General features: G+C 47.4%; 1 protein-coding gene across 1 annotated transcript in view; it reads right to left on the minus strand.

Annotated features, from left to right (window-relative positions):
* Nucleotides 1-17,293, minus strand: part of STK25 (serine/threonine kinase 25) — a 75,461-nt gene extending 58,168 nt beyond the window's left edge. The window contains exon 1 of the mRNA XM_073674552.1: nt 17,203-17,293. The gene's annotated coding sequence lies outside the window, so the exon portion shown is untranslated. The remainder of the gene's footprint in view (nt 1-17,202) is intronic.
* Nucleotides 17,294-23,148: the final 5,855 nt, after the last annotated feature.

The raw sequence follows: 23,148 nt of genomic DNA on the forward strand, positions 1-23,148 counted from the left end.
AACTTCCCCACAATACCCCTGGGGCTCTGCTAAAACACTCCCCTTCTCATGTGACTGTGTTAACCCCTCTAGTTGCTGGATGCTTTTGGAGCACAACACTTCCCGTCTCATGTGCTTGTGTTACTTCTAATAGTTGCTGAATGCTTTTAAAGCAACAGCACTACTTCTGCAAGTCACACATGATACAATGTACAAGGTGCCCTAGAGGTACCTATATTGGGGAAACCATATAAAAGCTAGAAACCAGGATGCATCTACACAGACAAACAATCAGCAATGAACTGGACACGTGTGTGGAAACACATTTCTCTGGCCCGGGACACTGTATGACAAATTTAAAAGTCTTAATACTAAAAAGGTAATTTTAAGGATGACAGAGAGAGAAGAATTTAGGAATTCAAACTGATAAGAATGTTCAATTCTTTGACAATAGGACTTAATTTAACCCCTTCATGCCCGGAGCATTTTACGTTTTTCAGTTTTCGTTTTTTGCTTCCCTTCTTCCCAGAGCTTTAGCCTTTTTATTTTTCAGTTAATATGGCCATGTGAGGACTTATTTTTTGCGGGACGAGTTGTACTTTTAAACGCCATCACTGGTTTTACCATATCATGTACTGGAAAACGGGAAAAAAATTCCAATTGCGGTGAAATTGAAAAAAAAAATGCAATTCCACAGTTGTTTTTTTTTCTTCCACGTTCACTGATTGCTAAAACTGACTTGCCATTATTATTCTCCAGGTTATTATGAGTTCGTACACACCAAACATGTATAGGTTCTTTTTTACTTAAGTGGTGAAAAAAAATTCCAAAGTTTGCTAAAAAAAAAAAAAAAAAAAGTGCCATTTTCCGAGACCCGTAGCATCTCCATTTTTCGGGATCTGGGGCCGGGTGAGGGCTTATTTTTTGCGCGCCGAGCTGGCGTTTTTATTGATACTATTTTTGGGTAGATCTGATGTTTTGATCGCCCGTTATTGCATTTTATTGCAATGTTGCAGCGACCAAAAAGACGTAATTCTGGCGTTTGGAATTTTTTTCTCGTTACGCCGTTTACCGATTGGAGTAATTCTTTTTTTATATTGATAGATTCTGAACGCGGCGATACCAAATATGTGTATGTGGGGTTTATTTTTTATCTTTTTATTTTGAATGGGGCAAAAGGGGGGTGATTTAAACTTTTATATTTTTTTACGTTTTTTAATATTTTTTAAAACACTTTTTTTACACTTTTTGCTTGCTTCTATAGTCTCCATATCAGACTAGAAGCAGCAACTGTCTGATCGCCTCTGCTACATAGAGGCGATGAGCAGATCACCTCTATGTAGAAGAAATGCTCCTGTGCTATGAGCGCCGACCACTAGATAGCGCTCATAGCAATCTTTACATGACAACCACTAGGATCTGCTACAGACCCCGGGTTGTCATGCCCACGCATCGGTGACCCGCGATCATGTGATGGGGTCACCGATGGGCAGGGTAAGTAATGCGCTTCCGGCGCGGCGCTGTTAAATGCCGCTGTCAGAGATTGACAGCAGCATTTAATTAGTTAACAGCTGTGGTTAGATTGCAATTCCACCCACGGCTGTTGCGGGCACATGTCAGCTGTATAAACCAGCTGACATGTGCCCGGTTCAGTGCGGGCTCAGCGCCGGAGCCCGCGCTGAACAGAGGGTGCTTAGTATTACGTACCACATCGGAAAGGGATTGGATTTATGACTCATTACATGGACACAATTCACACCTCCACCAGACAGACTCTAGATAACTAAGAGAACATCCCCACTACCTCTCCATTTGTAACAAAATCCCTAATTTGATTTCCTTGGCTTATCTTTAAGAGACATCACCCCTTCCACCTCATGAACAAATGTTGTGTTGTAATATCTCTTAAATATTGTGCTCTTATCTTATTAATTAATTTGTAATCCGTCTAAAGAAGGAGCCTCTGTGCTCTGAAAGCTTGCAAATATATATTTTGTTCTTGTCACCCAATAAAGGTATCACTCCCAGAATACTTTTGTCATCTTTGGCCATAAAAGTATTTACATCGATTTTTCTATCTCACACAGTACCACAATATAATTTTTTATTGTACATAAAAGTCTTACTAGAAAGTCTTAATTGGAGGCCTTATATAGGCCTAGGAAGTTCAACACATGGGAGCATGTACTGCGACATTCCTGTGGTGACAATACCACATGCCTGTTTTGTACCTCTTGCACATCTTACACCTGCAGTCCTACCTGTGGTTAGGCATGTTATAGAGCAGAAGGAGCTAAGCAGATTTATATATAGTGTTATGGAAAAGTCAGTGCAGTGGTCTAGTAGTTACATGACATAGTATTATTGATTCTAGAAGAAGCAGATCATTATTATGTCAAGTACACACTGAGCCTCTGGGTATTAATGATTTTAGTTGAGACACAAGGGTGTGATACTGCTCCTGCAAGATTCCAGCCTCATTTCACAGTCAAATTAAATTCTACAGGTAAGTTATTTGGCATCGAGAAATAAATCTGGGGCGATGATCATAAAGTTGATGATTTCTGCTCCTTTAGGGTCCTTGGGGGAAGGAGAGGCTCCTGGTGTGGCCGTAGATCGGAACAGAAAACAAATTAAATGCATATTGCATAATCACATCCTATTTCATCTCTAATGTATAGAAACTTGTAAGAACAAGTTCTTCTATGGGTGAGTAAAGCAACTATAAAAACAGAGGTAAATGAACCCGCTATTATTTTTGTGATGGAACAGTGAATAAAAGTAGGCAATTGTTAAAAGATGGGAGTCATTTTCAACTTATTGATAAATCACACCCCTTAGAAAAAACTGCGTGGGTGTAATGTGTCAAGCTTGAATTTATGAAAAATCTCTATAGGTTCCAATAAACAACTCCGTTTACTTGCCAATTAGATAATCAGTTTTTGAATTTCCCAATACTGAATGGCATTACAAAGCAATGATATATACAGTGGGTCCTAAAAGTTGATGAACCCTCAAGAATTTTTCCTATTTCTGCATAAATTTGACCTAACACTACATCAGATTTTCACATATCTAAAAAGTAGATATAAAGATAAAGAACCAAATAAATCAAATGAGTAAAAATATTAGTCTTTGTCATTTTTTAAATGAAGAAAATTATTAAATATCACAAGTGAGTGGTAATAGCATGTGAACCTTAAAGGGGTTTTCCCATGAACAAAGTTAATTTTAATCAATAGATCTTGGAATAATAATAATTTTCACAATTGGATGTGTTTACAAAAATGTTCCTGGGCTGAGATAATCTTATAAATGTGCCCCTGCTGTGTACTGTGTAATGGCTGTGTCTGACCGTGGTCTGATCATACTGCAGCTCTTGGGCTGGGGAGGAAGCAAAATAGTATACTGACATTATAGAAGGGGATTTTTCTTTCTTTGAGGTAAAACATTTAAAAAAAAAACAGGCAGGGAAATGCTTTATCTCACAAAAAGAATCAGCTGTGATCCTGTGCTGTCCTGTCTGTATACTCTTTTGCTTCCTCTCCTGCCCAGGAGCTGCGGTATGATCAGACCATGTTCCTGCACGGTCAGACACAGCCATTACACAGTACACAGCAGGGGCACATTTATAAGATTATCTCAGCACAGGAACATTTTTTTAAACACATCCAATTGTGGAACTTATTATTATTCCATGATGTATTGAGTAAAATCAACTTTAAAATTACCTTTGTTCATTGAAAATTAGCAGCTAATTTGAAGGTGAAATGTGTTGTTGTTTTCATACAATGGGATAACAATCAGGTATGAGTGGACAACCTGTTTTATTTAAACATCAGAAATCTATCAGAGTGTGATCTTTACAACACATATTTGTGGAAGTGTATCATTGCATGAACAAATGAAATTTTTGAGGACCTCAGAAGAAGAGTTGATGATGCTTATGTAAAGACCGGAGGTCCGAGAGAGATCCAGTGAGTCACAAACTGAGACAGAGACAGAAATAAACAACACTTTCTTTACTAAAACAGGGATTAGACTAAAATTCAGTATTGCATGAATCAGTCTCAGGTTCTACCTGGGACACAGTCTCTACTAACTACACACAATCAGCAAAAGCTGAAATCAATGTGCAAATCTCAAGGTTTCCAGTTTATGTGAATTATACTAAAGATCTGGAACAATTTTATCTAAACACTGTATCAATCTAGTGTGGGTGTTCTATAGGGACCCCTGAGATGACACACTGAGTACAATCCTACCACTATTAAGAATAACAATGCATGTGTGACACCCCAGGGGTCTGGTTGCCACAGTAATAGAGATATTATGTCTGAGAGCAAGTGGGAGGTTTCTCTGGTCAGGAAGCCCTAAGCATGCAACACTGCCCACCCAGACCTGGGAGGGGAGGAATCTGCCCTTATAAACTGGGTCTGGGGCGGGATTAGGTGAGACAGAGACAGAGCCTGCAGAACAAGCAGAGCAGTCAGAGCCTGGAGAGGGAAAGTGAGAACAGGAGCTCTGTAGGAGCAGAGGCAGAAGGCCAGGGGCTGTGAGCAGAGATATAGCTCGCCCTGGCTGAAGTTACTAAAACCGGACACAGGAGTCCGAGGCTGTGGGGACTGATATATACCCAGCAGCAGAAACCAGCCGGCAGGGGATTCCAGGTCCTCTGGCCATAGAAGCCCGGAGGCTCAGTCGCAAAGAAGGGACCAGCGCCGCCATCCAGGAGCGGAGGCTAACAGAAGGCCCCAAGTCACCAGCCATACGGGTGAGCACCACACGGTATACTCAGGGACGTGGGCTACTTGTAACCGCTGACAGCAAGGTAGTCAGGAAGAGTGTAGATAAACGGGGAGGCCTACAACTCCACCTGGCCAGGGGAACTCCTGCTTGCTCGCAGACTGACCAGGCCCCTTATACTAGCCAGTACTCCCGGGAGGGTCTGCCTTGTACCATCAGTAAAGACCCTGAACTGCACCTCACGTCTCTGTGATTCCTTGCCGCACCAGCACCATTAGCACTGGGACCCTCACACCATCACTCCCATCATCTCTCACATTAGCTGCCCTGAGGCAATACTTCTCCCGTGGGGAGTTATCCCATACTCGGCTGCGCAAACAACATCAGCCTCAGCGGTCGGCAGCGCAGCGGCGGTCCCCACTGACCGCAATCCACGGGTGGCGTAGTCGGACATTTGCTATACATTAAGACTGCAACTGGTTTGACCACCCTGGGCACGGACCGGGTCACCGCCACATGGAGACTACAACCCCCAGCATTCTACAACAGGCCCGGTTCCGGGTTCCCCTGCACAACACAGGCCCAGGGGGCGCGTCAACTTTGGCGTAGTCGGCAGGATTTCGTGCCCGCAACCACCGGGTACTGCGTGCCTGAAAAAGAGACTTTTATACCTACCTGTGGTGAAGCTTCCCGCCGTCCGGAGCCGATTCCCGCCATCAGACGCCATCTTGGACCGTTTCCCGCCGTCTTCTGCCTTCTTCCCGCCATCCGCAGCTGCTTCCCGCCTTCGGACGCCATCTTCGGGACGCCGCACAGGAAGAAGAGGGGCATGGACGCCGAAAGCGCGCGAGATCCGAAGCTCCGCCCCACGCTCTGACGCTGCGCAAGGTCCTGGAAGAGAGGAAGAGCGACGCTGACGTCATCGGAGCGCGACGCCAGGTCCTCAACCCCGACGATCGACTGCGGAGCCGCGGCCTACGGAAGAAGAGCATCGCAAGGTAGGCCACGGTCCACTAGGGGGGAGGAGGATGCCGGATACCGAGGGGAGCTCCACTGCCACAGCCACCGCCAGCGCAACCGCTGCAGCAGTCATGCCATTCACCATGCCCTATATCCCGGGGGCAACCTGGCTACCCCAGTACTCAGGGGAGTCACATACTCTAAATGACTTTAGAGAAAGACTGGATAGCCTCTTCCAGGTGTACCCCCTCACGGAAGAGCAAAAAGTGAGCATCCTGGTGGCCCAATTAATCGGGGCAGCCCAAAGGGAGGTAAAGTCCTGGCCACCTGGGAGGAAGAGGACTGTCAGAGAAATACTAGCCCGGCTGAAAGACACATTTGATACCCGCACCTCAGCCGAAATAAAGCTCAGATTTTACGGGTGTAAACAGCGGGCACATGAGAGTATAAGAGACTATGCTCTAAACCTACAAGAGGCCCTGAGAGCCATTAAGCAGGCAGACCCTGACAGCGTGGGAAATGAAGATAAGCTGTTGACTGAACAATTTATTGAGGGTCTACTGTGCAATGCCCACCGAACCCAGTTGCGGGCAATGGCCTTACAGGACCCTGACCTGGACTTTGCAGAGTTCAAGGACAGAGCCATCCGGGTGCTCCGAGAACCGGCACCAGGTGGCGCTGTGACCCACAGGCGCTCTGCTATCACTTACCACCAGGAGACGGCGCCCTTGTCTGCAGGGCCTGTGGGAACTGATACGCAGGCTTTAAACAGTGACCCGGCTACAGACCTGCACCATCAGGTCCAAGAGCTGACTAAGAGCGTTGCCGCGCTAACCAGAACTGTGCAGTCTTTACAGGTCTCTTCTCCAGGAAAGACCCAGCTGGCATCCGGACCGGAGGACATCCCGTGGCGCCGACTGAGGAGGACCCCACCGGCCAGAGGAAGACCCAGCGACAGATACAATGAGGACGGACGACCCATCTGCCGCCGCTGCAATCAACCCGGACATGTGGCAAGGTACTGTCATTTAAACGGGCACAACCTGGGGTAGAGGGCCAACCCCCAGGCATAAGACCATCAGGCCCATCAAACTGGCGTGATAAATAAGTAGGGGGACGTCCAATCTTGCCTGTGGTACTGGATGGCATTCCTATGAGTGCCCTACTAGACACTGGGTCACAGGTGACCACCATCCCGTACGTGCTCTTTAAACAGTGCTGGAATGACTCGGACATAACCCGCTACCCAGATGACGACCTGAGTATCATCGCCAGCAATGGTCAGCCCGTGCCGCAGGTGGGATTCAAAGAGGTAACCATTAAGATCGGTAAAGTCGAACTGGCGGCACAAGGACTGATTATAGTGGACATAGACCGTCATGAGAGTCACCCTAGAATAACCTTGGGAACTAATGTGATTGAAAATTGTCTTGCAGAGGTGATTCTCATTTTACAGCAGGTTGCCAAGAACGCCAGTTCCGGCCAGCAGCGTGTGCTCCAAAAAGAGATCCGGGCACTGATGAAGCGGCAACAGGTGGAACTATCTGGTGGTGAGATAGGTAGCGTGAGAATGTGTGACCCGTACCCTATTGCCATGCCCCCAAAAAGTGAGATGATGATTTGGTGCCGGGCAGCTATTGGTCTAAGAGGTAGAGACTACCAAGCAATGGTAGAACCCGTCTACTCAGACAGTAGGCCCACCATTTTGACAGCACGGGGGGTGGTCGATGTACGCCATGGGAGGGTGACCGTTCGCATCATAAATATCGGGGAGAGAGAAGTACACCTGCCCCGGTATGCCACGCTAGCCAAATTGTTCACCATCAACCAGAACTCGGTACAGGCCGTGGAACCCTTGCCTCCATCTCAACCAGAGGAAGGTAACGGCTCTAAGAAACCAGTGGAGGACTGGTGTCAGCAACTGCATTTGGGTACTGACTCCACTCCCTCACACCAGAAACAGGGAGTCTATCGGGTGGTTTGAGAGTACGAGAGAGTGTTTAGTAAACACCCGCTGGACTTCGGGCGAGTAAAGGGGGTAGAACACCACATCCCCACGGGAGACCATCCTCCCATAAAGGAGAGATACCGACCCGTACCCCCGGCACACTACCAACACGCCAAGGGAATGCTTAGAGACATGAAGGAGGCTGGGGTAATCAGGGACAGCTGTAGCCCCTAGGCAGCTCCACTAGTCTTAGTGAAAAAGAAAGACAACACCATGAGAATGTGTGTAGACTACAGGAAGGTCAACCATATCACACACAAAGATGCGTACCCGTTACCAAGGATAGAAGAGTCCTTAGCTGCATTAAAATCTGCTAACTTCTTCTCTACTTTGGATCTCACTAGCGGGTACTGGCAGGTTCCTGTAGCAGAGGCGGACCGGGAGAAGACCGCATTCACCACCCCGATGGGTCTCAGCGAATTTAACTGTATGCCGTTCGGGCTCTGCAACGCACCAGGAACCTTCCAACGGTTGATGGAATGCTGTCTGGGACACCGGAACTTCGAGACGGTCCTGTTATACCTGGACGATGTCATCGTCTATTCCAAGACCTACGAGGACCACCTGAAACACCTGGCAGAAGTGTTCGAAGCTCTGGCAAACTACGGCCTAAAGGTGAAACCCTCCAAGTGTCACCTCCTGAAACCAAAGGTGCAATACCTAGGACACGTGGTGAGTGCTGACGGAGTGGCTCCTGACCCTGATAAGATCACCGTGATTAAGGACTGGCCAAGACCCTCCAGCATAAAGGAAGTGCGGCAGTTCCTCGGGTTGGTAGGCTACTACCGAAGATTCATTCCCGGTTTCACCAAAATGGCAGCCCCTATGCAGGACCTCCTGATAGGTCAATCTCGGAAAGCCAAAAACCAGAAGCCGCCCTTTAGGTGGGAAAAGCTGGAAGAGGAGTCCTTCTGCCAGCTGAAGATGGCCCTCACGGGGGATGAAATCCTGGCATATCCAGACTACAGCCAGCCCTTTATCCTCCACACGGACGCAAGCAACATCGGGCTAGGAGCCGTACTGTCCCAGATCCAGCAAGGGAAAGAACGGGTAATCGCTTACGCCAGCCGAAAGCTACGGCCCACGGAGAGGAACCCTGAGAATTATAGCTCATTCAAGCTGGAGTTCCTGGCAGTAGTGTGGGCAGTGACCGAACGTTTCAAGCATTACCTTGCCTCCTCCAAATTCACCGTGTACACGGATAACAACCCGTTGACACACCTGGACACTGCAAGGCTCGGTGCCCTGGAACAGAGATGGATGGCCCGCCTGTCCAACTTTGAATTCACCATCAAATACCGGGCAGGACGCTCAAATGCCAACGCGGATGCCCTGTCTAGAATGCCGAACTTACCGGACGTAGGGGAAGATCCAGAAGATCTGGAAGAAGTTGAGCTCCCTGCGTTCCACCGTCATGGGATTACCCTGTATTCCCACCATGTGAAGGACAGGCGCTCCGTGACGTTCAATCCCTTGCCCCACTACAACTGGGCGGAGACGCAAGACAGTGATCCCGCAGTCCATTTGGTGAAGGAAATGCTGACCCAGGCCGATGCCCGTCTTGACCCAGATGCTCCGGAGGAGACCAAGCAACTGTGGAAGGAGAAAAGTAAGCTGTTCCTCTACAAGGAGAAGCTGTGCCGGAGAATGGTTAACTCTCGAACACATGAGTTGACCTGGCAGGTAGTGGTCCCAAGACGAGACGCGGCTATGGTTCTGGAGGCATACCACAACGGAGCAGGGCATTTCGGATGGAAGAAGCTGGAGTTCTTGTTGCGTGAAACGGTTCTACTGGGTAGGCATGAGAGGAGCCATCGAGAGGTGGTGCAGAGACTGTGGCCCGTGCCACCTGAGAAGAAAAGCCATGTACTGTAATGCAATGCTATCTATCTAGCTCTCCCTCTTTACTTCCTTTTGGATAAACAGCCATATTAGGCAAGCATTTTGGAGCTTTCACCTAACTAATTACAGGTGGTGAGATAAGCTGCACAATATAATTGTTCTTTCAGTATATTGTTGCACACACACCATCTATTTAGCAAATGCCCTTGTTATCAACAGCAGCCATTTAAACTCACCTGAGCTAACAGGTATGTGCTCTGGTTACTCTGCTGCACTTAAAATGTCTTTTTTGGCTTGCTCCAATGCCTTTTCTGAAACGTTGTCTCCCTCTGGTGGAACACTGACTTCTTTCATTTAACGCCTGCAGACTATAAAAAATAACCCAACCCAAAAAGTTTGGTTGATTAGTCTGTGGCATTTTTTTAAACTGTTGCTTATGGCGGTCTCTGTGAGCTTCTCAGTGCCACAGCCAGAAGACTCCCCTGCAGCCCATCATCACCAGACAGCCACTGGAACTGGTAGCCCTGGACCATGTGAAACTGGCTCCGAGCAGATCTGGGTATGTCTACGCCCTCACAATCGTAGATCATTACTCCCGGTTCCTGGTGGTGGTCCCGGTCAAGGACTTAACGGCTCAAACAGCAGCTAGAGCCTTCCAGCAGCACTTCTGCCGTCCACACGGGTACCCAGACCAAGTGTTGACAGACCAAGGACCAGCCTTCGAAGCGGAGGTCTTCCAGGAGTTCTGCAACCTGTATGGCTGCAAGAATATAAGAACAACGCCCTATCACCCTCAAACCAATGGACTCTGCGAGAAGATGAACCAGGTGGTGATAGATCTGCTAAAAACATTGCCTCTGGAAGAACGCAGTCTGTGGCCTGAGAAACTGCCCGATCTGGTGGACCTGTATAACCACATCCCTGTAGGTTCCACCAACTGTACCCCAGCTTACCTAATGAGAGCAAGACCTGGTAAGCTGCCTATTGACCTGGATATGGGAGTCCTGACGCCTGAGGACACCTCGCCAGAGGCAGACTGGGATACAGAACGGCAGCAGCAGTATCGGAAAGTACAGGAGAGCATCGAGCGAAGTCTGTCTCAAGCTAGAGAAAGGTAAGAGAAGGCTTATAACCAGTATGCTCCCGCTGTTCCCCTGGTACCTGGAGAGCAGGTCTTGAAGAGGAAGAGGCGGCTCCACAAGTTGGACGACCAGTGGGAGAAGGACCCGTACTCCATACTGCCATCAAGCCATGAGAACCCAAAAATCTGCGTAATCAGTAAGGATGGAGGAGAAACCACAGCCATTGTCTCCAGAGACCACCTGAAGAAGTGTCCCGAGCAGCTGCAAAGCCCTGAAGAAGATCAAGGAAACCCTCAACCCGCAGAGGAGAGGGAAGAAATGATCAGTACCGTACTCGGAGACTTCCCCCGGTCTTGGACACAAGTAAACGGCGCTGTCGTGGTACCCGTCCTCACCTTTCTCCAGCCAGCCCCGCAAGTGCCTACAGAGGAACCGGTAGAGCTGGAAGAGCAGCCGGCCCAAGAGGCAGAAGAGTCCACACCAGCAGTACAGGAGGATCAACCCTCTGCTAGTAGTGAGCCTGCCGTGCCCCTAGTGAGCCAAAGAGTGCGCAGACAGCTGCCCAGCTTACCTATAACATCCCCTACACCCTGTAGTGCAGGACCAGTTAGTGAGCTCCGTAGGTCCACTAGAGTCACTAGAGGTCAAATGCCTGCTCGCTGGAGAATCTAAACTAATGCACTGTGAATTTATCTGTTAACTGTTTATGGTTTATGTTTGTTGCCTGTTATTAATTATGTTTCTCAGTTACCCTGCAGATTTTTATGGACTAACAGGTTATGGACGCTGGATAACCGGAACAGTTTTGTAGATAGTTGCACCTTGGTGCCTCTTGCGAAGACGGCCGCGGAAGAGAAAACCTGTCTGGCGTGGCCTCCTTGCGGCCCAAAGTAGTTAGTCTACCCTTGCAGCCACGCCCAAGGCCAACGCAAGGGGTTTGCTTTGGACAGGTCCCCTACTTCGCTTAAAGTTTCACCTTGGGTGACATGGACACCCTCTTGTTTCAAAAACTTCACCTTGGGTGATATGGACACCCGGTTGCGGACACGCCGTGACCTTTAAAGAACTAAAGCTTCTTGTAAATATGTTATCGTATTATTGTTTATACCCTGTTATTATGTTTTAAAAATGTGTTTAGTCCCGGAGTACTAAAATTTACTAGGGGGGAATGTGACACCCCAGGGGTCTGGTTGCCACAGTAATAGAGATATTATGTCTGAGAGCAAGTGGGAGGTTTCTCTGGTCGGGAAGCCCTAAGCATGCAACACTGCCCACCCATACCTGGGAGGGGAGGAATCTGCCCTTATAAACTGGGTCTGGGGCGGGATTAGGTGAGACAGAGACAGAGCCTGCAGAACAAGCAGAGCAGTCAGAGCCTGGAGAGGGAAAGTGAGAACAGGAGCTCTGTAGGAGCAGAGGCAGAAGGCCAGGGGCTGTGAGTAGAGATATAGCTCGCCCTGGCTGAAGTTACTAAAACCGGACACAGGAGTCCGAGGCTGTGGGGACTGATATATACCCAGCAGCAGAAACCAGCCGGCAGGGGATTCCAGGTCCTCTGGCCATAGAAGCCCGGAGGCTCAATCGCAAAGAAGGGACCAGCGCCGCCATCCAGGAGCAGAGGCTAACAGAAGGCCCCAAGTCACCAGCCATACGGGTGAGCACCACACAGTATACTCAGGGACATGGGCTACTTGTAACCGCTGACAGCAAGGTAGCCAGGAAGAGTGCAGATAAACGGGGAGGCCTACAACTCCACCTGGCCAGGGGAACTCCTGCTTGCTCGCAGACTGACCAGGCCCCTTATACTAGCCAGTACTCCCGAGAGGGTCTGCCTTGTACCATCAGTAAAGACCCTGAACTGCACCTCACGTCTCTGTGATTCCTTGCCGCACCAACACCATTAGCACTGGGACCCTCACACCATCACTCCCATCATCTCTCACATTAGCTGCCCTGAGGCAATACTTCTCCCGTGGGGAGTTATCCCATACTCGGCTGCGCAAACAACATCAGCCTCAGCAGTCGGCAGTGCAGCGGCGGTCCCCACTGACCGCAATCCACGGGTGGCGTAGTCGGACATTTGCTATACATTAAGACTGCAACTGGTTTGACCACCCTGGGCACGGACCGGGTCACCGCCACACGGAGACTACAACCCCCAGCATTCTACAACAGGCCAGGTTCCGGGTTCCCCTGCACAACACAGGCCCAGGGGGCGCGTCACATGAAACTATACCAATTGCTCTTATACCTCTAGTATAGGGATACCCGGGTATCTTAAAGTTACGGTGCCGTTAACGTCAGATGTGGTCTATCAAAGGCCTGTGAATCGCGGTGGCTGCAGCTAGTCCCGGAAAACTTTAGCTCCAAATAAAAAGCAATGTTTACAAAAACAGCAAAGGTTCCTTGCCTTGTCAGCCGATGCAGAGCCCACACACCGGGGACTTTAGTCCTGTAGCCTCAGGTTAAAGTCTGGGAAGAACTCTTCACCAGGATTGTCAATATCCTCTCAATGTGAATGGCACCGGACCCCGTCTCTCCTCTCGCAGTCACTCACTGTTTTCCAGACCACCGACCACGCTCTCTGTCACAGAGATGATATCCTCAGTCTCTTTCCCTCTCACTTGACACTTGGCTTATTCAGCACAAAGTCTCTAGTCCACTCAGCATGGACTTCCACAAAACTCCAAAGAGCCACACAGCTTTCCCCAGCTCAGCACTCGTTCTTAAGCAAGGACACAGCTTCACCAGGGCCAGGGGTTAACAACCCCCACAGGAAAGCTTGTAGAGAGAGAGTCTTGTTGCAGTTCAGTCCTCACAGTTATACTCAGACTCCCAGTCCAGCATCTCACACAGCAGACACCCTCAGAACACACAGGGTCTCCTGATCTGCCCCTGCTCTGAGCTCAGCCAGGCAAAACCCACAGGGTCCTAATGCTCTCCTGCTGCTATCACAGTTCACACTCTCACATGCCACCCCACTAGAGGTTGGCGTCCTCGACACACCTCCCCACTCAAAGTCATCTTGTGCATAACGCTGTGGGGGTATATCCGCCTTAGCTCGAGTAGTTCTCCTGAGACCCACCCCAACAGGCTCAATCCCTGAGGGGGCAGAAGCCTCTTCAGCAGTATCATCAGAGGAAGCCAATGAGACTGCTCCATCCTGAGGTGTGGCGCCCTGTGCCACATCATCTGGGTCAGGTAACTGACCTGATTCCCTGTTCTCTGAAGGACATACCACATTCTCAACACTCTCTCCACATGGGTTCACACTCTCACACTTACCAGGCCTTCAAAAGGTTACAAAACCATCTCTAATGATGTTTTCACACATAAGGCACATAAATCTTATTTACATGGTTGTTCATGGTCATCAATCTATGTAAAGAAGCCTCCGACAAACAATCAAAACGCATGAAAACTGCTGACAACATGCACACTGTATCATTATATCAATGATTGCTTTGTCCCCTTACAGTGTTGTTGTCCTCTGTGAATATACTGTATAGAGGATGTACAGTACAATACAGACCAAAAGTTAGGACACACCTTCTCATTTAAAGATTTTTCTGTATTTTCTTGACTATGAAAATTGTACATTCACACTGAAAGCATCAAAACTATGAATTAACACATGTGGAATTATATACTTAATGTAACGGGTCTGGGAGGCGGAACCTCTGGGCTACTATACAAGGGAGCGGTCCTTGTAAGGGAGCGGGTGGCGACCAGGCAGGCAGTCACAGCAGGTGACCGGAACAGTCTCTGGGTGTACGGGCAGGAGGTCACGGCAAGAGATCAGGGCAGTCTCTGGAAGAACGGGCTGGAGGTCACGGCAAGTGACCGGGGCAGTCTCTGGAAGAACGGGCTGGAGGTCACGGCAAGTGACCGGGGCAGTCTCTAGGTAAAGGGTAGGTACGACCTGTGATGGCTGAACCTCCAGGTAGGCTAGCAAGGCAGATGGAGGATGTGTGCTCCCAGGTGAGCAAGCGAGAGTCTCTGGAATAGCAGGTGGTCACAGCACGTGACGGCGGAGCCTCCAGGTAGGCAAGCAGGCAGGTAGCGGAGAAGCGCTCCCAGGTGAGCGGGCAAGAGTCTCTGGAATAGCTGGTGGTCCCAGCACGTGACAGCGGAGCCTCCGGGCAGGCAAGCAGGCAGGTAGCGGAGAAGCACTCCCAGGTGAGCGGGCAAGAGTCTGGAATAGCTGGTGGTCACAGCACGTGACAGCGGAGCCTCCGGGCAGGCAAGCAGGCAGGTAGCGGAGAAGCGCTCCCAGGTGAGCGGGCAAGCTGGTCCATAGACAGACTGACCGGAGTTGTAAGGCAGACCGTCGGACCTCAGGCAAGCAGGCAGGTAGCTGATGTGCGCTCCCAGGTGAGCGGGCAAGTTGGTCCTTAGACAGACTGACCGGAGTTGTAAGGCAGACCGTCGGACCTCAGGCAGGCAGGCAGGTAACAGGAAATCAGGCAGGATTAGGACAGCAAGATGGCAGGAATCTGGCAGGTAACTGGCAGGTAACTGGCAACGGGACCTGAGGGCTGAAGCAGAGTAGAACGGTGCAACAACATTGCTCGGGCACCTCCATTTTTGAGGAGGTGCCTTATATATGGTAAAGTCCTCCGGCCATTGGCCGGGGACTCCTTAGGACGGCGCGCGCGGCCCCTTTAAGAGGGAGGGAGGGCGCGCGCGCGCGCCCTAAGCACAGTGGCCGGGAAGGAGCGCGCGCTGCCAGCAGAGCGGGAGAGGGACGCCGGGCACGGAGCAGAGCGGTGAGGGGAACAGCGTCCCTGCCTAGCAGAGGGCAGGGACGCCGGCACTACACTTAACAAAAAAGTGTGAAACAACTGAAAATATGTATTATATTCTGGGTTCTTCAAAATAGCCACCTTTTGCTTTGATGACTGCTTTGCACACTCTTGGCATTCTCTTGATGACCTTCAAGAGGTAGTCACCGGAAATGGTCTTCCAACAATCTTGAAGGAGTTCCCATAGATGCTTGTTGGCCCTTTTGCCTTCACTCTGCGGTCCAGCTCACCCCAAACCATCTCGATTGGGTTCAGGTCTGGTGACTGTGGAGGCCAGGTCATCTGGCGTAGCACCCCATCACTCTCCTTCTTGGTCAAATAGCCCTTACTGGAGGTGTGTTTGGGGTCATTGTCCTGTTGAAAAATAAATGATGGTCCAACTAAACGCAAACCGGATGGAATAGCATGCCGCTGCAAGATGCTGTGGTAGCCATGCTGGTTCAGTATGCCTTCAATTTTGAATAAATCCCCAACAGTGTCACCAGCAAAGCACCCCCACACCACCACACCTCCTCCTCCATGCTTCACGGTGGGAACCAGGCATGTAGAGTCCAGCCGTTCACCTTTCCTGCGTCGCACAAAGACACGGTGGTTGGAACCAAAGATCTCAAATTTGGACTCATCAGACCAAAGCACAGATTTCCACTGGTCTAATGTCCATTCCTTGTGTTCTTTAGCCCAGACAAGTCTCTTCTGCTTGTTGCCTGTCCTTAGCAGTGGTTTCCTAGCAGCTATTTTACCATGAAGGCCTGCTGCACAAAGTCTCCTCTTAACAGTTGTTGTAGAGATGTGTCTGCTGCTAGAACTCTGTGTGGCATTGACCTGGTCTCTAATCTGAGCTGCTATTAACCTGCGATTTCTGAGGCTGGTGACTCGAATAAACTTATCCTCAGAAGCTCTTGGTCTTCCTTTCCTGGGGCGGTCCTCATGTGAGCCAGTTTCTTTGTAGCGCTTGATGGTTTTTGCAACTGCACTTGGGGACACATTCAAAGTTTTCCCAATTTTTCAGACTGACTGACCTTCATTTCTTAAAGTAATGATGGCCACTCGTTTTTCTTTACTTAGAATTTGTATTGTGGCAAGAAAAAAGAAGCTAACAGTCTATTCAGTAGGACTATCAGCTGTGTATCCACCTGACTACTGCACAGCACAACTGATGGTTCCAACCCAATTTATAAGGCAAGAAATCCCACTTATTAAACCTGACAGGGCACACCTGTGAAGTGAAAACCATTTCCGGTGACTACCTCTTGAAGCTCATCAAGAGAATGCCAAGAGTGTGCAAAGCAGTCATCAAAGCTAAAGGTGGCTACTTTGAATAACTTAGAATATAAGACATATTTTCAGTTGTTTCACACTTTTTTGTTAAGTATATAATTCCACATGTGTTAATTCATAGTTTTGATGCCTTCAGTGTGAATGTCCAATTTTTATAGTCATGAAAATACAGAAAAATCTTTAAATGAGAAGGTGTGTCCAAACTTTTGGTGTGTACTGTATATAATTGATCGGCGCTGATTTAGAAGCAGAAATTGGCCTGTCCAATAAGGCCTTTACGTAATAGTGCCATGCAATCAATGCACAGGCATTCAAGCACACACAACTGCCTACGCTAGAGACCTACATAATAGCAGCATAGGAAACTTGTAGAAGATAAGACCCAATTACACAGGCAAATAAGTGTTCCTAAGAACATTCGTTCCCCATCATTGACCAGTATAAACATGCTGACAAACGAGCAAAACATTTGGCTAATATGTAGGGATGTGGCCTGTCTTACCTTGTTTCTACCCTTGAAGACAACAGATGAGTCTTGTGAATACTGTTGTGCGGTTTTATATGTAAAAGTAATGTTTGTCGGGGGGCGTGGCTTGGCTGGACATGTGAGCGGTTGCAGGACAGATCAGCTCCAGGAGCAATAGCCTGTAAAAGTCTCCACTGGGCCCTAAATAGTAATAAAACCAGAGATAACATCTCCCTCTGAGCTCCTGTAACCATCCCTGCACAACAAAGGAGTTTTTTATGGCTTGGAAAGCAGGCAGAAGGCAACATGAGGTGACTGCAGGAGCAGACAGAGAATCTCAAGATGGCACCGAGAAACTGAAGCTTTCCACATCCCCAGATGCACCAGGCAAGTCTACTTCCATGAACGCTGCAGTTAAACTAGCTAGTTATCCTAGGACAAACAGAGCAGCCCCCTTGAGTAATACAGTGCAGGCACAGATGAAGGGGATGGCTAATCACTTCTCTGCTCTCCCAGGAGAATGTGACAATACAGATAATACTGACACCTCAGATAACAGCCTGCAGCTTTGGCCAGAGGTTAACCCCTTCAGCACTCTCTCAACCCAGCAGACAGAAGACCCTACAATTAAGGATGTTTTCATGGTTGTTACACAGTATGGATCTGTCCTGTCCTCACTTAGTAATCAAATGGGTGAGATTAAGGAAGAACTTTCCTATATGAGACAGGGGCTGCAGAAAGTAACAGATCGCACCACAGCAGCTGAAGGGAGAATTAGTGATTTGGAGGATAAAGAGCCTCAAATTATCAGTGACAATCGCAGACATGACCAACAGATCCTAGCATTGCTAGCTAAAACTGACGATCTGGAGAAGAGACTCAGGCGGAATAATATAAGGGTAATTGGCATCCCTGAAAAAACCGAGAGCAATAACCCTACTGAGTATTTTGAGAAATGGCAGCTCTCCCTGTTTGGGGCAGAACACCTGACCCCTCTATTTGCTGTGGAAAGGGCGCACAGAGTTCCTACTCGGCTGTTACCCGGAGCCCCGCCGCGGCCAGTCCTAATGAAGCCGCTCCACTATAAGGACCGTGACGGCATCCTTAAGGCAGCTCGTGATAAAGGGGACATCTCCATCAACGGCCAAAAGGTGTCCTTTTTCCCTGACTACTCCATTGAAGTGTCAAAACGCAGGGCACAATTTGTGGATGTGAAACGCCAGCTACCCCAGCTACAAATACCATACTCCATGCTTTACCCGGCGAAACTCAGAGTGGCCGCCCTGGAAGGGACCTCCTTTTTTGAAAATCCTAAGGAAGCACTCCGCTGGCTTGATATAAATGAACAGCAACTTCGCCAGAACCCAAAACATTGAATGAAGACGTATAACTTAAGTCATGTACCATCAGAAGATATCTGATTGACTGTTGGAGTCATAATTCTTACCAAGTAACCCACGGCCCAGTGGAAAATGGATATTCTGTCTATTATCCTAAAATGGCAGGCTCCCAAGAAACGTTTATTTTTCTCTTTTAGTAGGTTGCTCGCTTGCTTCATGTGCGGATGCGAGTTGGACTGGTACCCCCATCCATCTGTTTTTTCTGGATGGATCGGTATTTTTCTGTTTGTATGTTTTTGTAAGTTGTATGTTTATAGATTGTGCTGCGCAGTTCTGCCACCTGTATGGATTAGAGTGATCTTGTATGGAAAAGGGGGTATTATCATGACCTTGTATTTGGGAACCGGAGTTATGTTAACACTTGTCATACGTATCCTGTCCATCCCCTATGCGTTATATCCTAATGGCTAACCAAGTAAAATTCCTTTCTTGGAACGTGAGAGGGTTGGGAGACCCCTTAAAGAGGACGGCTGTCATGGAATATATACGGGGAAATTCACCAGCAGTGGTATGTCTGCAGGAAACGCATCTAGAAAAAAGTAATATAGCGGCCCTGAAGCGTTCATGGATCAGCCATAGTTTTCATTCTACCTTTTCAAGTTACTCGAGGGGCGTCAGTATTTTAGTACATAGATCTATCCCTTTTGAATTGATATCCGCTAAGGTGGATGACGGGGGCAGATTCATTGGGATTCATTGTAGAATATTCACCAAAGAATTATTACTAGTGGCAGTCTACATTCCCCCTCCCTATAATAATAATATTATGAAGGAAATTGCGTCACTCATAGACAAAGTACCGGGGGTCCCTGTGCTATGCATGGGAGATTTTAACAATATTGTACACCCATACTGGGATAGATTCAGATCAGACACAGCTACAGAGGCTACCCCCATAACTAAGTTTGGTGAGCTCCTATCAGAGTTATCCTTGACTGATATATGGCGTCTTAAATATCCCAAAACACAACAATTCTCCTGCTACTCTAAATCACATAACACCCTCTCCTGCATAGATTTAGTACTGGGAACAGAATACATTCTCCCTTTAGTGGAAAGGGTGGAATATTTACCTAGAGTACTGTCGGACCACTCACCCCTGATGATGAGCCTATGTCTTTTACCCAGATTGGAAGCTACCCTTACTAGATGGTCCATGAATCCCTTTTGGTTGCAAATCATAGACACAAATTTGATTACATCAGCTCTTCAAAACTATTTTATAGAAAATAAAGGCTCTGTGATGCAGAACTCACTATGGGACGCTATGAAGGCCTGTCTGAGGGGAGTCCTGATACAAGCTATCAATAGATCCAAGACTAAAACTAACCAATTTGGGGAATTCTTGCAAGACAGGGTTAGACTCACGGAAAATAAATTTGTCCAATCAGGTACAGAGGAGGACCTAATGACCTGGAAAGAGGCGCAGGAGGCATACTCCACACACATTAGGGAGAAGGCCAAGAATAAGCGACTATTTTCCCAAACACATTTTTATGAAGAAGGGGAAAAGGCAGGGCATTTACTGGCTATGATTGCAAGGGCTCAAATAGGGACATCCTTTATAGGCGCTTTAAAAATAAGGATGGTGCAATGGTTAATCAGCCAGATCAAATATCAAATACTTTCAGAGAATTTTATCAGGACTTATACAGAAACAAAACATGGTTTAGCAGAGAACAAATCCTGACTTATTTGGAGGGGATTGATCTTCCAGCTATCTCTGAAGCAGATAAAAAATACTTAAATAGTCCCCTGTAATTAGAGGAGTTACAAATGGCCACAGCTTCAATGGCCAATAATAAATCACCAGGGTTGGACGGTTTCCCTATGGAAATATACAAAAAATGTGGGGATATATTACTACCTCAATTGCTGTGCACCTTCCAGGAGGCAGCCAGGGAAGGCATTTCGCAGAGGGAATATAGAGGAGAAAATTGTGCTTTATGCTGACGATGCACTACTATTTTTAGCGGAAGCCTCCAAAACATTATCTGTAGCTATGGAGACAATCGATAAGTTTGGGAAATTTTCGGGTTTGGTGATTAATTGGACTAAGTCAGTACTGCTTCCAATAGATAATGGGAACATTAATGCACCTCACTATACTGACTTGGGCTTACAAGTGGTCAATGAATTTAAATATTTGGGTATTAATGTAACATCTAAAGTAACTGACTATGAGAAACTAAACCTCAACCCAATACTTGCCAGATTCAAGTGTAAACTGGACACGTGGTCTAAATTGCCACTGTCAGTGGTGGGCCGCACTAACTTGGTCTAGATGATCTGGATGCCACAATTGCTATATGTATTGCATAATTCTCCAATATGGCTTCCCCAGAGATATTTCCTTAAAGTAAACAGCATGTTCAGGGACTTAATCTGGGGAAAACAAGCTCCAAGAATTAAACTGGAAACTTTGCAAAGAGATAAAACAATGGGTGGCCTTGCTGTCCCAAATCCGTGGGTTTATTATATGGCAGCTCGGCTCCAGCATATTCGTGAGTGGGACGACCCTGGAGGGGGAGGGGGGGGCTCAACGTCTTCTACTCCAATCACATCTTAAATCACTCAGACTCTATGAAGCATTGGAGGCTCACAAATTTAAGACACCCTCTTGTAGAACCCCAACTACGCTGTTAATACACAAACTTTGGTGGGCAGTGAGGAAATTACAGGGGATACAAGGGATCTCACAATTTACATCACTGTGGGAAACACCATGGCTCCCTAACCTATATAAATTGGAAGGGTTTAAAAATTGGAGTCTAAAAGGACTAGAAAGATTCACTCATGTTTTAGCGGGAGATTCACTCAAGGAGTTTTCACAGATACAAAATGAATATGGACTGGCCAACACCGAATTTTATAAGTACCTTCAGTTACGACATGCATATCAGGCAGAGGGTCTTGTCCTAAATAATGGAGTTCCTCAAAATGCTATAATACAGAGAATGGCTAGCTCACATAATTCTGGGGGGCTAATCTCATTGCTTTATAGGGGTCTGCTGGACCTGGTATTAGCAAAACACCCCATAAGATCAAAAGACAAATGGGAGGGCTTTATAGGCCCTATTGAAGAGGGGCTGTGGTCTGAAATACTGGAAAGAGTTCCCCAGTTATCTCTGAGTGAGTCCCATAGATTCTCCCACTTACAGGTGCTGCACCAGTCATATAGAACACCCCAATTTCTCCACGATATAGGGCTTCGACCAGACTCCCTATGTGATAGATGTAAAACATCCCCGGCTAACATGCTTCATATGATGTGGACCTGCCCTGCTCTGGAAAACTTCTGGAGGGATGTAATAACGATCATTGATAGAACATACTCAGTCGATTCAGATCCCTCACCATTAGTATGTATACTGGGATATATAGAAGATCTGAGCACTGACGAACATGGCAAAATAGCGGTGACACGTATGTTATACATGTCTAGGAAACTAATAGCCCAACATTGGTTATCAGAGCAGGCGCCCACGGTGACAGAATTTATAAATAAGATTAATTGGTTATTAAATCTGGAAAAAAGTATATATCTGAAAAGGAAGGCCATCTCTAAATTTGAAAAAATATGGGCTCCATGGATTGACGGCTCCGGCCTAGCATCCAGAGAACTGCATAGATTTCGACTTGGTTTACTATGATTGATGTATAGATTACTTGACAGGTGCAAAATCCTACATTGGGCTGCTTTAGGCACGTATACAACTGCTCCAAAGCAAGAGTTAGATACCCCTTAATACAATTGCGACTATTCATACTGTAAGATTGTTAATTTGCTGTGGACAGAACTGTGGAACATTTAACTCAAAATGTTTTGTTTGAAAGGGCGATGTGTTGTGGGGGGAGGGATAGAATAGGGACTGGGTCCCTTCTTTGGTTGGGTTGTTTTATTTGTTTTACTGTTGTGTTACAAAAAAAGTTTTAACAATCAAAAATATTTGATTTAAAAAAAAAAAGTAATGTTTGTCCAATGTAATATATTAGGCCACGGCCCCACTATCAGTATTTGGTCAGTATTTTTTCTCAGGAGTGGGAGCCAAAACCAGGTGAGGAACAATCAGACAAAAGGTATAATAGAAACAAGTCATCAATTCTGCATTTATCACCCACTCCTGGTTTTGGCTTCCACTCCTGAGAAAAAATACTGACCAAATACTGATAGTGGGGCCGTGGTCTTTTGGTGACGTACAGTATGTAAAGCGTTAATGCATAATGTGAGTATAGCACAGGAAAAGCTTAGGATAGCATAAGGTATAGAATAAGAATAATAGGTTTAGCATGTAAGATAGGAAATGATTAAGGATAGGATTAGCCCAGTGGGTGGGCACTAGTGCTGATAAAAGGGGGGCACTTCCTGGTTACAGAGAGTTCAGTGTCAGTTAGTGATGTGTATAGTGGAGTCCAAGTTCAGGTGAGGTGGCGGGTTGCTAGGGCAGCATGAGCCAAATGTTTGAGGCAGTGAGAGGCCAAATGGAGTTCCCTGATGGACATTCCATCAGCGTCTGGAGCTTAGTGCTCAGGCCAGGTACCAAGGAGGTACCAAGGCCTGGTCTTCTGACATCAAGAGATT

This window comes from Phyllobates terribilis, unplaced genomic scaffold (assembly GCF_046119375.1).
Source record: "Phyllobates terribilis strain yellow unplaced genomic scaffold, ASM4611937v1 Scaffold_3__8_contigs__length_932513732, whole genome shotgun sequence".
NCBI lineage: Eukaryota > Metazoa > Chordata > Amphibia > Anura > Dendrobatidae > Phyllobates > Phyllobates terribilis.